At 56.2% G+C, this 17,123-nt stretch overlaps 1 long non-coding RNA gene across 1 annotated transcript; it reads right to left on the bottom strand.

Moving 5' to 3' along the window:
* Positions 1-1,791: 1,791 nt before the first annotated feature.
* On the bottom strand, positions 1,792-8,082 carry LOC135282251 (uncharacterized). The gene is made up of 3 exons (XR_010348531.1): positions 7,969-8,082; positions 4,360-4,476; positions 1,792-3,237 (listed from the first exon to the last, which is right to left on the bottom strand). It is a non-coding gene; the product is annotated as an uncharacterized LOC135282251 (long non-coding RNA).
* Between the last annotated feature and the right edge of the window lie 9,041 nt (positions 8,083-17,123).

Raw genomic sequence — 17,123 nt, 5'->3', positions numbered from 1 at the left:
GTCCCACACCGCCCCTCACCGCCTGTCCCCGTCCCACACTGCCCTTAACCGCCCCGCTCCGCAGTGCCTGTCCCGCACCGCCCCTCAGCGCCCCGCGCACTGCTTATCCCCGTCCCACACCGCCCTCACCGCTCCGCACCGCCCGTCCCACACCGCCCCTCACCGCCTGTCCCCGTCCCTCAGAGCCCCGCACCGCAAGTCCCACACCGCCCCTCAGCGCCCCACGCACCGCCTGTGCCCGTCCCTGTCCCGCACCGCCCCGCACCGCCTCTCCGCTCAGCACTCCGCACCGCCCCGCACCGCTCCGCGCCCCGTCCCGTCCCGCCACCCACCGCTCCCCCGGACCTGGACGGAGCCCTGGGCAAGACCGGGACCCCGCTCCTGCCCCATTCCCCTCCGGAACGGGTAAGCGGGATGCTCCCCAGTGCTCCCTGCACCAACCCTGGATGAGGCACCAGCAAGCAACACGGCTCCCCGGTGTTCCCCATCATGGAATGGGGCACAGGGAAGAGCACAACTCCCCGGTGCTCCCTGCTCCACCCTGGAACAGGCACTGGGAGGACATGGTGCTCCCCAGGACTCCCTCCTCCAGCCCGGATGGAGGGGCTCCAGAGGGACATGGTGCTCCCCAGTGCTGCCCATGCCTGCCCACGAGGGACACAACTCTCCTCTCTACCCTGGGATGGGGCACAGGGAGGGACACAGGGTTCCCCACTGAATCAAGGACAGGCACCTGGAGGGCCCAGCGCTCCTTGGCTCTCCCCATTCCAGCCTGGGATGGGGCAACAGCAAAGACACGGCTCTGGCCTGAATATAGCATGGGGAGAGACCAGGACACCAGGCTCCCACCGCTCCATCCTGGGATGGGACTCTGGAAGAGCCTGGTTCTCCCCTCACCATCCTGGCATGGGGCGCCAGCAGGGACACAGCTCCCCAGTGCTCCCCCATAATCTCCAGTGCTCCCCCGTGCTCTCCAGTGCTCCCCCATAATCTCCAGTGCTCCCCAGTGCTCCCCAGTGCTCCTCCATGATCTCCAGTGTTCCCCAGTGTTCCCCAGTGCTCCCCAGTGCTCCCCAGTGCTCCCCAGTGCTCCTGGTTCTGGTCTGACACAGTGCACCAGGAGGACCTGGTGCTTCCCAGTGCTCCCACTCCATCCTGGGACCAGCGTGGGGAGGGACATAGGCCCCCAGTTGCTCGTCCCAAGCCTGGCCCTGGACATTTTAGGCATCCCTGTGCTGGGCTGTCACGGGAGGAGCAGTGGGAGCTAGGCACAGGGCACAGAGCTGTGGCTCATCCCAGCAGCCACAGCCAGGGCAGGAACAGCCCAAGAGTCCCGATGGGTTAAACAGGAGCCAGGCAGGGGGAGATGGTGTCTGCAGACATTCACAGAGTCTGCATTGCTTTTTCCTTACTGGCTCTGGATCTTGAAAACGGGAATATTTTTACTTCCTTGGCAGACACCCATTCTTACTGCATTAATTAGGAGTAGAAAATACCTCCAGGAGTAGCAAACCACTCTTGGCACATCCCCTCTGCCCCTTGCAGAGTGCTTCAAGCAGCACCAGGAGCCTCTGGGACAGGACTACTGAGGTCTCAGCCCCTCTGGAAAGCACAAGGATTTGTAAGAATTCTGTAACATTTACAGCTGGCTGGGAAGGGGGTGGAGAGAAGCTCTGGGCACTGAGGCAGGGGGGCTGCAGCATGTGCTGCTCAGCACAGCCCTTCCCGGCCAGGGGCTGCGGCCAGCCCTGAGCATCAGCCTCACGCAGAGCAGAAAAATGCTCCCTGGGCTCCCTCCCACGCAGGAGCAGCTGTGGAATTTCTTGAGGTTGCAGCAGAGGAAACCCTGAAGGTTATTTCTTTACAAAACAGGCTCTTTACATATTCCTGATTTTCTCTTCACTAAAATGACCGGGGTTTAAGTGACACTTTGCCTTTGCAGTACAGCGCTGCTCACTGTGGCAAGCACTTCTACATCACCCCAAGGATATTCTCCTCTGATCCCATCCCCTGTCCAGCCCCTCTCTGGCTGCCAGTGCCTCTTGGTTTGAGAACAACAAGGGGAATTTGGTCTTTCGGTCCTCAAGTGGACACAGAGCTCATTCCCCCTGAGCCACATGCCCTGGGAGCACTCACTTTATTTCCAGCCAGGCAGCTGCAATCAGCAATTTATCCAGCTTTTTTTCATTCCCAAGAGCTGCTTTTGATAATTCAGCCTCTAAGGGCCCATTCCCATCTGAGCCAGCAGTGGGATCACTAAATATTTCTCAGTGCAGCAGAACTCAGCGCTCCGTTTGGGTTGTTCCCTTTCATTTCTCAGCTCTGTGCCCGAGGCACGGATGCTGATAAGCATGGCCTGGATGCATGGAAGCCATCCAGATGGTTCCAAAGCCTTTCCCTGTCCTGCTGCTGGGATGGAGAAAGCACCGTGGTCCTTGGATCCAGGTAACAGCACTCTGACTTCATCTACTTTGGGGAAACAGCCTCACCCTGTGAGTGCAGCGAGGCTGATGCTCAGTGACCCCAGCAGACAGCATGTCCCCAGCCACCACTTCTGCCTGGCTGTGGGACCCCCTGCTTCAGCAATTCATATTCCTATGACACATCAATATTAGTATTCCTATGACAACTTTTGTGGGATAGAGACCCCAGGCGAGTACTGCAGGTGGTGTCTTCTAATGGAAACAGGGAATCCAAAGTGCCCTTAAGACCCTGGTCCCAAACTGGGAGGCTTACCCTGAGCAGGGTCCATCAGGAGGGGACAAATAGGGCTGACAGACTGGTGAGGGACTGGGAGCTTGGCTCCAGCACTGGGGGCCTTGGCTCCAGGTTTAATCAAAGACAGGAACCATTTGCTGGCTCCTCTGCACAGCTGGGCCTGGCAAGAGCTGTGGCTGAGAAATTTGGACACGCCAGGATGTTCTTGGAGGTCTCAGTGCCCCCCAAGCAGAAGTGCTGCTGTTTCGGGGTTTTCCCACAGGCTTGGCTCCCCCAGGCTTCTCCACTTCTTTTTAGCCTTTTCCTGTCCCAGGGCACACGGTGAGCACCGGGAGCCCAGCACACGGAGTGGTTCCAGCTCGATGTGACCCTCACAGGATACCACGAGCACAATTCCCGTGCCGCGGAGCTGTAGGGCAGGCGCTGGGATGGAGGGCGGAGGGCGGAGGCTCCGGCCGGGGCTGGCACGCAGGAGTGAGCCGCAGCTTCCAGGCATGCCAGCGGCGTTCGTCAGGGCTCCTGTGAAAGCGAGCAGGCGGGGGAGGAGTTGCTTGAAAAATTGCTATTCACAGAAATAGAAACTTCCCGCAGAAACACGCGTGCGTCGGTGACAAAAGCCCAGCTGGGAATTTCTCCTGGCAGCAGGAGCAGTGGGAGGGGAAGGGGCTGGGGAGTGCAGGAGGCTGAGGTGCAGGACTGGGGGTGCTGCCAGGGCCCTGACCTCGGCCCTGAGGGAAATTGCTGCTTTTTAGCTGGAAAAAGCATGTCTTGGCTCCATCATCCTCCCAAAGGTCCCCAGGAGCAGGAGCTGGCAGTGTGGCAGCGATGGGCTCCGTGCCCCCCACTCTGAGCCATCCCCTCCAGCAGAGCTTCCTCCGTGGCTGTTGGGATCCTGCAGAGAGTGCTGAGGCCCTGGCACAGGGTGCCCAGAGAAGCTGGGGCTGTCCCTGGATCCCTGGAAGTGTCAGGGCCAGGTTGGACGAGGCTTGGAGCACCCTGGGATAGAGGAAGGTGTCCCTGCCCATGGCAAGGGGTGGGATGGCATGAGCTTTAAGGTTCCTTCCAGCCCAGACAATTCTGGGATTCTGTGATTTCACACTTCCCCAGCTGATTTTCATGGCAGGTTTCAGCCATCCTGGCATTTTCTCTGCCTATTCTCTCCAGCCCCCTGAACTCTGCCGTCAAGCAGCTATTATTAGTCCCATTTCTTGGCATAGCCAGGAGCTGTGTCAAAGCCCACCAGTCTATTTATAGAGTGCTGTGAGCTGGTTTGTTACTTGTGTTAATTGAATTAATCCCTTCTGAAGAAAAGAAAAGGCTTGAAGAGCTCAAGTTCAGTCCCTGGGACAACATTCCCAAACTGTGGGGATCCAGGCAGCATCTCAGGCCGCTGGATGCCCTGACAATGCTCAGCCCTCAGCACCAGGGAAGGGCTGCTGAGGTCAGTGTGCCCAGGAAGGGGATGAAACCAACCCTGCCCTGCAGGACTGAGACTCGTGAAACTCTGCAAGGGATGGAAGGGAAATAGCTTTTATTATCTAGATAGATTTTAGTCTAGATATTAACAGATTTAGATATGCAATATGTACTTAACAGATGGATTCATCCGTCACTATGCAGGAAACAGCAAAAAAAGTGTACCTGACTTTAGAATCACTGGGATCTCCAAGTCCTTTAGAGTGTTTCTCTCTGCTTTGGGGCATAATTAGTCCCTACAAAGTTTCTTTCATCTCATGCGGGCTCTTCCCTTATGCATTCCTGTAAGATAACCAGTCAGCTGGGCTTTCACAGTGGGAAAATGCTTATGCCACTGCATGGCAGCTCATGTGTTATCAGGGCAGCATCATTTAATCATGGAACAGGAGGCTAGATGGGAAAAAGCAGCACCCAGAAGCTAAAATAATTTCAGAAAGACAAGAGTTGTTGCACATTAATGCCCAGTCACTACCTCCTGCAGCTTTGGCTCTCCGATGCTCTTAAGACCAAGTGGTATCAGTAGCAGGGGTGTCAATCTGATAATGAACATAAATTATTAATAAAATCAGCACATGAGCTGAATGTAAAATACACTGTCGTGTTTGCAATTCGACTGGGCTATTTTTTGGTTTAATTCCCAGCTTGCAAATGAAAATGCTGTTTCCTTCCTGCCTGGCACGGTGAATAAGCTTCTCTTGGACTGCAGAGTTGGTGGGACACACTGCCCGTGAATCTGGATTCTGCAGCTCTCCTGGGGTTTTTATAACTCAACAGCTAAAGCTTTGACAAATGTCACTTCTCTCTGCTGCTGCCACCTCTCTCTGATGACCTGTCAGTGTGACACCATCAAGGCTGTGGACATCCCATCCCCAGAAGTGTGCAAGGCCAGCTTGGATGGGGCTTGGAGCAACCTGGTCTGGTGGACGGTGTCCCTGCCCGTGACAGGGGGATTGAACTGGGCGAATTTTAAGGTCTCTTCCAACCCAAACCATTCTATGATCCATCTTTATAATTCCAAGAGGCTGTCTGGAGCACAAGGAGACCTTGATGGGTGTGATTTCTTTCCCTGACTCAGAGGACATTCCAGGAAGATCTTCCAGTGCTAGACCCATAACAGAGGCACAGGAGGGATGGAAGAGACTTATATCCTAGGAAAAGCCTGTGTTTGAAGCCTGAGGGATGTTTCCCCATTTCTAGCTGGAAAGCCACCTTCAGCATTAGGGCTTTGAGTTGAGTGCATCCTTCTGTGGGGCTTCACCTTCCCGGCAAGGCAGCCTGGCCGTGCCTGGCTGGCAGCCCCACGCTCCCCGGACCTGCCCCTTCCAGGAGCGGGGCCAGGGCCAGCTCCGGGCCGAGTTTCAGCGCCGCTCCCCGGCAAGAGCTGCAGGATCTCCCGCTGTCAGCAGATGCCAGCAAAGAGCCGCTCTGCAGCCGCCGGCGCTGCCGCGGGCTGGGGGTGGCCGGGGACCCCCGGGCACCTTCTGCCCCCACCCCACCGTCCGGGTGGGCACTGCCTGCCGAGGGACAAAGCCTCGTGGGGATCCGGGGGGGCTTTGCCACCGGCTGAGAACGCCCAGGCTCAGCTCACAAACTGGCATCTACGGCTGCTGCAGAACTGGTGGCACAGCCAGAGGAAGGGGACGGGGCTTGGTGCCACACGGGGGCAGGGGACACGCTGCCACTGCCCACTCAGCCTTCTGGCTTTGAGAGTCACAGTCTGGTTTGGGGAGGAAGGGGCCTTAAAAACCATCTAATCCCACCCCGCTGCCATAGCAGGGACACCTCTGCTAAACCAGGCTGCTGGAAGCCCGGTCAAAGCTGGCCTTGATGTCCCAGCTCTGGGGCATCCACGTCTTCTCTGGGAAACCCTGTCCTGCATCTCACTGCCGCCGCTGTACAAATATTCCCTCTTTAACTGGGCTAAGAGGGCACTGGGGAGGAACCCTCACCTCTTCTCACTGCTCAGTTATTCTGGGCTCTGGGTCGGCCCCAGCGCTGGTTTTGGGGGGCAATGTCCAACAGGATCCTCCCACATGCCCTGACTTTCTGCTTAGCTCCCAGGGCACAAACTCCACCCTCCTCTTAACCCACCCTCCCCTTCCTCACCCAATTCCTCTCCTAAAGACTTGGGAGGCACCTCCTGCTCCCTCCCAGCTTGGCAGGCGTGTGTGTGACGCCCCTGCTCCGCAACAAGAGCTATTTTTACCTTTAAAATATTCATGCTCCCCCGGCTCAGCCTCGTGCACTCCCCGTGTCCCCAGTTCCTGGCTGGGTCCCCGCTGCAGCTGGGATCAGGCTCTGCTTGTGTCCCCAAGCACCCTGCAGCTGAGGGGGATGCAGCAGGAGCCCACCCACTGCCCCATAAAAAGCTCTTTTTCCAGCCTGACAAGTAGCTGGAACTTGTTTTATAGGAGGATGTACACATACATATGTGGTTTCTGCTATTTCCCCTTCCCTCCCTGCTATTTTGCCCTTCCTCATGGTCTTCTCAGGTCTCTCAAGTGAGCTCAGGGCTGCCCAGGGGAGCAGTGCTGGCAGTTTTGCCAGGTCTTTTTGATGGTCAGGGAAGGGTGCTGGACCTGGAAAAGCCTCACTTCCTTGGATCTGGGTGCCAGGAAGGGTCTGTGATGACTCCGCATCCTCTCCCAAGCCGCTGGACCCCATGTGCCTCTGGGCAGCCCAGCACTGTCCCAAGCCATGGGGACACACTGCCCATTTCAGTGCTGCTTTGAGGGGCACCCTAAACTAAACAGCAGGGCAGCAGCTCGAACCCACAAGGCTCCAGGAAGGCTGAGCAGGGGGATACCTCAGTATTCCAGAGTGGATGCTCCAGGCACGATCCTTAGGGGGCCTTGCAGGGGCTGGAGGGGCTGCAGAAAGGGAATGGGGGCATCATGCCTGCTGTGAGCTCCCCATCCAGCTCATGGCATCTCCAGAGGAGTCCCCTGGCATGAGGGGGATGGCAGCAGTGGCCCCCCAGGGGAAGGACACCCGTGACCATCCCCCCTGCCCCAGGCTGGCCCCCTCTCACCTCTGCTACAGCCCTTTGCTCCTCTCCAAAGGGAGGTTTTAATTTACCCTCTTGGCTGGCGAAACCCTATCCCGAGCAATTCCCCAGCCGTTCCTCCGAATCGCAGTAACTACCTCATTACTTTGATATTAATAGAATTCATATGGCCTGGAGAAGATAATTGAAATTAGCCTGGTGGCGAGGGGGAGCCGAGGGGCCGGGGGCTGAGCTGGGTGAGGGGCTGAGCTGTGACAGGGGCTGAGCCCTGAGCCCTGGCTGCATCCTGGCCTCCAGAGCGGGTCCTGGGGCTAGCAGTGCCCACAGGGATGGAGTGGGCATGCCTGTGGTTTGTCCAAAACTGGGGAGCAGGATGAGCACCCATCCCGCTGTCCGTCAGACCGTGAGGATCCCTGGCCAGCCCCTGTCCTGGCTCTCAAGCCATTGACCCTCTCACTGTCCCCTGCCTTGTCCCCAGCTCCAGGCCAGGCCATGCAGTAACCCCCATCAACATCTCCATTGCCGTTCTTTCTGGGACAAAAAAAAAGGGGGAAACCGAGGTTCATTATCTGCAAAAGCACAAAGGCAGAGCGAATGGCTGTCGCAGGCCTTGCCACCGCCGGCAGGACCCTGACGGAGCCGTCCCGCCGCCCCTGCGGCCGGGTCCCCGCGGCTGCCGCCCCACCTGCTCCCCGTCAGATGGGAGGTGACCCCACAAAGGCCTGGGCCGCGTCTGCCCCCTGGGGCTCTGCCCCGACACGTGTCACCTTCACCTCTTCCTTGGGACCAGCTGCTGCCAGGGGACCCTCCTTTGTGGCCCCGGCGAGCGGCAGACGAGTCTCCCCATCTGGCCGGCGAGGCCTCGTCTGTTGGAGACCCCCTGCCCTGGCTGCTAACGGCATTAACCTCGCCATGGCCGCTCCCGCCCCCTCAACTGCCACCGAGCGCCCTGGACCCCAGCCTGGGGACACACTGCATCCCTCAGGGACTCACCACACCCCTCACCCACCCCTGGCATCCCTGGCTGCACCCCTGCCCCTGCCTGAGGGTATCCCGGGCATCCATTCCTGCGCCTCCAGCCTCCTCTGTCTGCAGGGGTCGGGCAGGACCAGGCAGGACCAGGAATTTGCCTCCAGGGCTTTAACAATTCCCGCACACCTGTGGCTGCAGGTGGGACCAGTCCAGTCCCGGGGCTCAGGACCAGCACAGGGGCTCCATCCCACCCCCCACCACAGACCCACATCCCTCTGCCCCTTGCTGGGCCCAGCACTGAGCTCCCATGGGGACTGGGGGACGCTGTGGCACCCGGGGGTGCCCGGCGAGCAGGGGACCACGGGGGTGGGCTGTGAGGAGCAGCAGGGCCAGGCCCTGCAGCACGAAGGAGCAGGAGAATAAGTGAGGGAACGGGAGAGTGGCAGGATGAATTCGGCGAAGGAGCCGAGGCAGAGGCTGGCATTCCCTGGCTGCCCTGTCAGCGAAGTCCCCGGGCCGGGACAAGGCGAGGCGAGACTCCCCTTCCTTCCCTCAGTCCCTCTCTCCCAGCCAGCCATCCCCGAGGAGGCCTTATCTGCCGCTAATGCTTCGCAGCAGCCGCCCTCCCCAAAGCTTGCGGGCTTGGCAAGATGCTCCGAGACTGCATTTGCTCCAAATGGATTGTGTCAGGGGGAGAACAAAGCACTGGAGAGTTTTCAAAGCGGAGTTGTGATCGCAGCCCGCAGCAGAGGCGGCCGGTCCCCTCTGGTGGCACCTCACAGGGGACGCTCTGGGACCAGGCTTGGCCCCAAAACCCAGCAGGCAGTGGCTGCTGCCCCTCAGCTCCATGTCCCAGCCCTGGCTCTGCCATTCCCCAGTGGTGTCCGGGCAGGGGCCATTCAACAAGTGCTGGCCAGAAGACAACGGCTCCATTTTCACCAAAAAATGTTCTGCTGCAAAATCTGGCCTTGCTCCAGCTGCAAATGAAAAAATTAGGTTGTTGTTTGGGTTTTTTTTTCCTTTCCTGCTGCAGAATTTCTTGGAAAGCTGGCATGGGGCAGGCACTGGAGCAAATGCTGACCTTGGCATCATGCCCTTGCCCACTTGTCTCCCCATCCCTGGTGTGGGAAGCTCCAGGCAGAGCAGCTGGCAGAGCGGTTTTTTTCTCTAACACCCTCAAGAGCTTGGGGAGAAAAAGGGAAATATTCTCTCCTCTGCTGATGTGAGCATAAATTGCAATCACAGTCAGGAGCAGTGATAGTGTAGAGCTTCCCCTGCCCAGCTCTGAGCCCTTTGAAAAGGGATACAGGTGACGGCAGGACTGAGCCAGGGCACCACGGCCACGTGGTGCATGAACCAAGGGGTGCTCCGTGTTCGTGGGGAGGTATTCCCAAGGAAGCACTGGCACACAGGGAACCATGCCTGTCAGGAAGGGCTAGAGCAGAAGGAAGCAAGGAATGAGACCAGAAAGTCATGTTGGCTTGGCTTTCCCTCAGATCCTCAGAAAAGATGGTGTCAGCAGTGAGTCAGCTCCTGGAAGTATGTGAAATCGTAATTGAAGAATGCTGAGAAAACAGCAAAATCCCACAGAAAAAAAGAAAAAAAAAGAAAAAACAGAAAAAGTTGTGGGGGAAAAATATCCTGAACAACCTTCAAGCAACAGCAAGTGTGGATCCTGGAGTCTCAGTGCTGGGCAGTCATGAAAGAGAAGGGGTTCAGCAACTGGACACATTTCAGGGAGCAAAGGGATAACTGCAGGATTGCATCAGGGATGGGGAAAAAGGAAAAGCCAGCCCTGGGGCTGTGGCTCTCTGCTGTGGGACAGTCACAGGGCACCACATGGCCCCACAGCAGTGGGCTGAGGGGACACACAGGAGATCCCAGAGGCTCTCCCAATGCAGTCCCAGCCCGTGGGAAGTGTCACAGGCATGAGGACTCCTCTGGACAAGTGTCACAGAGAATCTGGGGGAACAATGGAGCTGCCCAAGGCCAGGCTCTGCAAGTGTGACTGTCACATCATGAGGGACACAATCATCTGTGTCACTTTAGCAGGAGGGACAGGGTAGGGGCTGAGCCAGGAGGCTCCACCATCCCCATGGCCATGGCAAGAGAGACTCAGAGCAAGCAAGGAGCCTTCTGCAGAAGGCATGGGGTAGTTCACTGGCAGCCAGAGGGGAAAGAGGGGGAAAATCAAGCAAAATGTCACAAATTCAGAAGCTCAAAGGAAAAGGAGGACTGTGTGTCCTGTGGGGAGATGCTGAGAGGGGAAGAGAAGCTCAGGGTGGACAGTGCCGGGTGGTGGGATTGGGGAGAGGGGTCCTGCCCATTGCTGCTGGGGATCAAAACCATCCCAGCCTTCCAGCCCTCCTGGAAAGGCCCCAAAATGGAGCCTTTGGGGAGGGGAGCTGGGATCAAAGGCTGGGATGTACAGTCCTGGTGAAAATGCAGGGGAACGACAGAGCCAAACTCCAAGCAACAGAGAAATGGCAGCAGAGTGAACTTTGACTGGGTGTCCATGTGAACAGGGCTGTGAAACCTTCCCGTGGAAACTGGAGAGAGCCTGAGGGTAGGGAAAAGCCAGATGGAAACTCCACATAAACCCAGCCCATGAGGTTACCACAGGTACCAGCAGGGCCTCAGGCTTCTGCCCCATCACAGCAGCACCACGAGCCACATCAGGTGAGATGAGGGCACAGCTGGGGGTGGGAATTCATCCATGCAGACACAACCTCCCCTGCCCTCTGGGACAGCACCTCGTGCCTGGCAGTGCCCCCATGGCAGTGCGAGCTGGCACCAAACCATGGCTGAAGAGACCCAGCTGGGAACAGGGACTGTGCTGGGGGCCAAACAAGTGTGAAACAGCAACCAAAAAGTGATATTTTCGTATCACAGATAAATCAATCCACCCTGTTCAGTGTACCCTCCAAAGTGTGTGCACTGCATCAGACAAGAACGCTGGCAGTAAGGGAGGGTGTCACAGGGGCTGCCAGCCCACAGCACGAGTGGGAGGAGCACCATGCCCTGCACTCCCGTGGGTGGAGGCGCTGCAGGGGTGATGCTGCCCTGTGACAGCTGTCATTGAGGGATGCTGCTCCAGAGGCCTGACACATTCCCTGTGCTTCCACTGCCCACAGCTGTGGGAAGAGCACAGCCCCTGGCACAGGTGGGCTGAGCCTTGGCTTGCTGCTGGATCCTCTCTGGGCTCCCAAGAGCTAACAGCAATGAGAAAATGCCTGTAGGAACTGTGGGACAGGGAGTCAGGGGATGTCCTCCTCCGGTGGCTGGAGCCCTGGTGTCACCATCTGTGCGGCTGCAGATGTCCCCCCCAAACTGTCCTGGCCCCACAGAGCTCTTTGCCCTTGACAGGGAGGACGAACAAAGAGATTTTGCATAATCCCCCATGATCTGCATAATGCACAGCCCCAAAACCTGCTGCTCTCACCCGCCACGGCACAGGGAGCCACTGGACCTTCCTCTCTCTTCTCAGCCTGAATCCCCTTCCCTGGCAATGTATCACTGCCAGGAGTGAAATCCTGCACTGAGAAGCTCTGCCAGGTGTGGGTACCCTCAGCCCAGCATGTTTGGGGTGCTGCTGGAGGCACCCTCATCCCAACAGGAAGCTTTTGCTCCAGCTGTGAACAGTCAGCTGGGGAGGGAAAAAACATGAAAGTGTGTGGGGACATTTTCACAGGAACACTTTGAGGGTGCCCATGGCTCATCCTGAAGGTCTCCACCTCCACTCGCCCCATCACTTCTATCCCACCCCCAGGGAAGGAAAATCCTGGAGGAGCTCAGGTGCTGAGCTTTGGCTGGAGCAGAGCACTTCAGAGGCACAAAATCCTGCTGCCTCGAGCGAGGAAAGAAATCTTCTCTGGGTGATGGCTGATTTTGCTTACAAATACAAAAGCAAAGCAAAAATTAAGGCCCAGCAGCCCTGCAGGCAGTGGTTGTGGTGCAGTGCCTGGATGTTTGCAGGGCTGGGAATGGCACATCCAGCACAGCCCTTTCCCTCAGCGCCGTGCACAGTGACCTGTGACAGATACACCATACAGTGCTGCCACACGGAAGTGGTCAAGCACAAAATCACCAGAAATCACCCAGAAATCACCTCAAAGGAAGAGTCAATCCAGTTGGGAGTCACCTTGGGATTCTCCCAAGCTCCTGCTCACCACAGGATGGGCACAAGCAGAGCCGGCAGCACCTCAGCATCTCCAACCGACTCCAATGACACCACCCGTAGGCTCCAAAATGTTGGGGAAAAAATAAATATAGCTCAAAGGAGACTCAGAGATCGAAGAGAAATGGCCATTAGCAACCCTCCATCTGCAGTAAAGAGCCAGCCATGTCCGGCACTCCAGATCTAATGGGTTTTTAATATTCTCGTGGCACGCACTGGGGTATAGATGGGAAGAGACACTTGGAGGTCTTGCATGAGCACCAGTACTCGGGGGGCTGCTCACAGAGTTCAGGCTCTTCCTTTCCCTGCCAGCTGCCTCGGAGATGTAGATGTTTCAATTATTCTGTCAAGCTGCATATTCCAAATTGAGGCCAGAGAAGTGTCTCTGTCTTATATAGAAAGAAAGGAAAAAATATATCCCTAAAAGGAAAAGAAATGAACTCAGAAATTAATAAGGCTGATTGACAATGCTGCTTTGGAAACTCTGGTACCATATGGCATCCTTGAATGGCTGCAGTGCTGTTAGGATGGAGCTGACCAGCTGGAGAGTTACTGTGGGTTGTTTGTAATTGTAATAATGGATATCAGATGGCTGGTGTGGAGCAGTTTATAAATGAGAACAGACAATGAGCCGCACTGTTTGTCAGGAAATCATTGCTGATATGGGCTTTGTGCTCCCACCACTCCCGGGTGGAGCTGGCTGCTCCCAGGGCACCCTGGGCTGCTCTTGGGTCTGGCTCTGGTTGGGAAAGGCACGATCCTGGGGCAGGTACTGCATCACTGATCCACCAGGGTGGTCCAGCCAGGACTTCCAAAAACCCCCTCACCCTCCTGGTGCTATGGGCACAGCCCCAAGTGCCACTGGGAGGTGGCAGCCAGGCTGATGTCCTGCTAAAGACGTGGGGTGCAGCCAAAGGGCCTCCCCAAGGAAGCCAAAGCAAACGGGGACCCAGCGGGATCCACCGGAGCCTCTGGAGCAGTCAGGATCACAGGGCTGCTGGGGGCTCGGATACTGACACTTCCAGATTGGTTTTTGTGCTGAACAGCCGGAAAAATCATGACATTTCAGAATTTGCCAGTTAATGGATTTTTTTTTTTTAAAGTCAGTAACAGTGAAATTCATTATTTCAATTTCTGCTGATTTCCAACTCCACGGTTGAGCACATAAAACGAAGCCTGAGTTTGGAATGAAAATGTCACACACTTGTTCCCTCCTCTTTTCCAAAATGAACTTCCATCCAAATTAACACAGGACATTGCCTGGCTGGAATGTCCCCTTGCTCCAGCTGAAGCCACCCTGTGCCACATGGCCCAGCAGCCCGGGGCTGCGAGCCCCAGCCCAGAGAGCCCAGGGCAGGAGAGGGCTGGGAGAGAAGGCTGCCTTCAAGGCTCAGCTATAACAACTGCTGTTAATTCCTGAGTGGTCCTGGATTATTTTTTACCCTAAAAGCTATTAAAAAAGAAGTGATAACCTAACTGCATTGTGCATATTCCCTCATCACCTGAAGCCCTTCGGCAGTGCCAGGTGATGTTGCAGGGCAGGACGGGCACACCCACGTGTCCATCCACACTCAAACCCAAACACAGCTCCAGCAGGTCTGATTTTGGGATCCCCAGCCCCTGGGCAGGGATGGAAGGAGTCCTGGCACTGCTGGGCCCCCTCCCACTCGCCTTCAGGCTGATGGCATGTCTGGGGAGGGGGCCAGGGCACGGCAGCAGGCAGAGCTTTCTAGGAAAGCCATCTCTGTGGGAAGGAGGCCAGGCCTGGAGCTGCGGCCACGGCACGTGCCAAGCGCCGGGCAGAGCATCCCCGAGCTGCCATGCCCCTCTGCAGGGCATCTCTGCCGCCTGGAAACGCTCCCACTGCTCCTTCTGGCTGCACGGAGAGACTGCAGGTGCTCCGGGAGCCCCCAGCCTGGACAGCAGCTGCCCCGTGCCCTCCTGGCTCTGGGGCACAGGGAAGGGTGGGCAGAGGTGCTGGAGGTGCAAGGGAACAGCCTGGGGGGATCATATCCAACCATCATCCTCAGCTAAACCCCTCCCTCAGCTCCATCCTTTTCAGCTCTCACTACCTGTAACAGAATTGCTGCTCTCTGGTTTGGTTTGGATAAGAAATTAAATCTCTCATATATATATATATACACTACATAAATTATATATATTTAAATGTTTTATATTCTTATATATTAATATTTAAATGTTTTATGTTCTTATAGATAAGTTTCTTCTATATTATTCTTCTGTAGTATAAAATTATTCCTTGGAAACCCCAGAGTGCAGAAATCCTCACACAAAACCCTTGGTGAAGCTGGGCACAGGCAGGCAAAGTGACTGAAGTCCATGGTCAATCAGCAGGCAGGAAACCTTCTTGTAATCCATCACTCCTAACCAAGCTCTGTGGTTAATTCCCTGAAGAAATATGGAGTCGTGCTCCCTGCCAGTTCTGAAAACATCCCTGTTTATATGGGGCATGGCTCCTCCTCAAAACTCCAGTATTTCTTTTTTCCAGTTCAGAGAGGATTATTTGAATCTGCCTATTTGCAGCTTTGGTTTTTAGGCTTTCATGTAAAATGCAGTTTACCCATTCATTTTGATAGCAGAGATTACGGTCTGTTTTATATATATCAGCCACTACTTAGGGAAAATTGACACCCCATTACCGTGCACCAAACATCATAACTGAGTTGTAATTTATTTGTAAAGGCGTGCTGAGGTGTGGTGCACACATAAGAGTGCTTCGGACACCCCCTTTGGAGCTGGACCTGGGGAGCAGGAGAGCTGGTGGCATTCCCCAGACCCACCCATGCTGTCCTGTCCCCATGTCCCCACAGACCTGCCAGCGACCCGATCACATCCCCCCAGTTTTACCCTGAAGTTGTCACTGAGTAGAAAAACTCCCCCTCTTTCTCCAGCTCAACTTTGGCTGACCTCGCCAGCAAGCGGAGCTAATTGAAGGAAGGGAAGTCGGGGGGCAGCCCAGGCGGGTGCCGCTGTCACAGCGCCTCGGTGGCACCGCCAGCCCCCTGCCCAGCCTGGCCGCAGCTCCCCAGCCACTGAGCGGGCAGATGGACTCCTTCCCGCTCGCTATCACCTTTTAAATCACCGCCACTGCAAGCCCTGACAAGCACTGTCAGCAGTTCCAATGCAAAGAGGATTAGGTTTCAAAAGAAAGAGGCATTCAACACGAACCCTACACAAACACACTCGTTTTTCCGGCACAGCCACTCTGGAAAGGCTCAACACCCCTCCCTGGCACCCGAGCACCCTAAAGTTCATGTGGTTTATCTAGCTCAGCTTGCCTTGCTGTCACTTTTGGGGTGTCATCTGTTTGATCAGTCCCCATCACCCCCGTGCCTGTGGCAGGGCCCCACGGCAGCCAGGATGGAGCTGCTGCTGGTTTTTGTTTCACGGGGTGACAGAGCCTCCCCACATCCTCCCACCCACGCACTGTCAGTGGGTTTGCTTTGCCCTGCCTGGCAGGGAACGGCCCCAGGAAGTGCTGTCACTTTGTCATCCCACGGTGGGTGGCAGCCCGGTGGCCCCTCACAATGGGACAATGTCTGTGGGATCTGTGTGCTCCTGGAGGGATGGATTTGGGATTCCCAGCTCTGCTCCGAGCCCTGGTGCATCAGCATCCCATATCTCCTTTCTCCCCTTCCATGGGAGGGTGAAAAATCACCAAGAATCTGCAGGAGGGAGTTGAAAATGCAAAGTAGGAGCCAGCTGAGTGCCAGGACAGGTACATGGTGGCTGTGAGCATGGACCCTGCACAGATACGCCACCCCAAAATCCTCTGGGAAAAGTGCACCCAGAGGCAGAGGCAGGAATGTGAGGGGATCAGCACCCTAGCCAATTGGGAAGAGTCATGCTAAGCTGGGAGGAGGAGGATGGAAGCACCATGGGATGAAGGTGCGTTAGGAGCAGAGGGCTCAAATAAAATCCAACAGGGGATGATGGTAGAAGTCATGAGCTGCAAAACACACCAAAAATTTCTTCTGCTTCAGACATCAACAAAAAATATCCTATTAAATCCAAAATCAGGCTCCTACCCCAGCCTCTACTCATTTGCTGTTTACTGCTCAACACCTCCAAGGTGGCAGCTTTTGCTTTGTGGCTGTGGCCGCTCACATCCTGTTGCTGGAAAATGATAAAAAATGTTTTAAAATAACATAGCAAACCCCAAAAAGTGCAGGGTGCTCGCATGAGGATGAGGATGACCACAATGCCTTCATGGAGGAGCAGCAGAAGCTGCGGTGTGTGAACAACATCCCCAAGCCTGGCTGTGCTCTGACAGGGGCTGTGGTGGTGATTTGCAAAACCAGCACTGCTTAGGGAAACGGTGGGATTTACCCCCAGGGGCAGGTCTGGCTGGAAGGGAGCACAGCAGCCAGGCTGGCGGCGATGCTGCCACCCAAGGAGCACCACGGGACTGCCCTTCTGCCTCCCCAGGGCCCTGTGGACAAGGGACTGCCCCGAGCATCCCCAAATCCTTCATCCCCAGCCCATCTGCCGCTCCAGTCCCGCTCCCCGTCGGGGTGGCTCCCGCTCCTCATTAGAGGTCGCAGCCCCTGAGCAAAGATTAATCTGGCACTTGTGCGAATTTATCTGCTTGAAAAGAGAGGGACTGGCTCTGACCTCACAGTCTGGAGGCTGGTGGGGAGTTTACTGTCCCCTGAGCTGTCAAGCCAATTCCCTGCAGTACCAAGCTGTTGTTCTTGGCATCTGCTAGGCAGAAAGGCTGTGAAACACCCCAAATATCTGTTTGTTTTAAAA

The sequence above is a fragment of the Passer domesticus genome, chromosome 16 (genome assembly GCF_036417665.1).
Source record: "Passer domesticus isolate bPasDom1 chromosome 16, bPasDom1.hap1, whole genome shotgun sequence".
Taxonomy (NCBI): Eukaryota; Metazoa; Chordata; class Aves; order Passeriformes; family Passeridae; genus Passer; species Passer domesticus.
The sequence above is the reverse complement of the archived record's forward strand: the minus strand, read 5'-3'. Positions and strand labels throughout refer to the sequence as shown.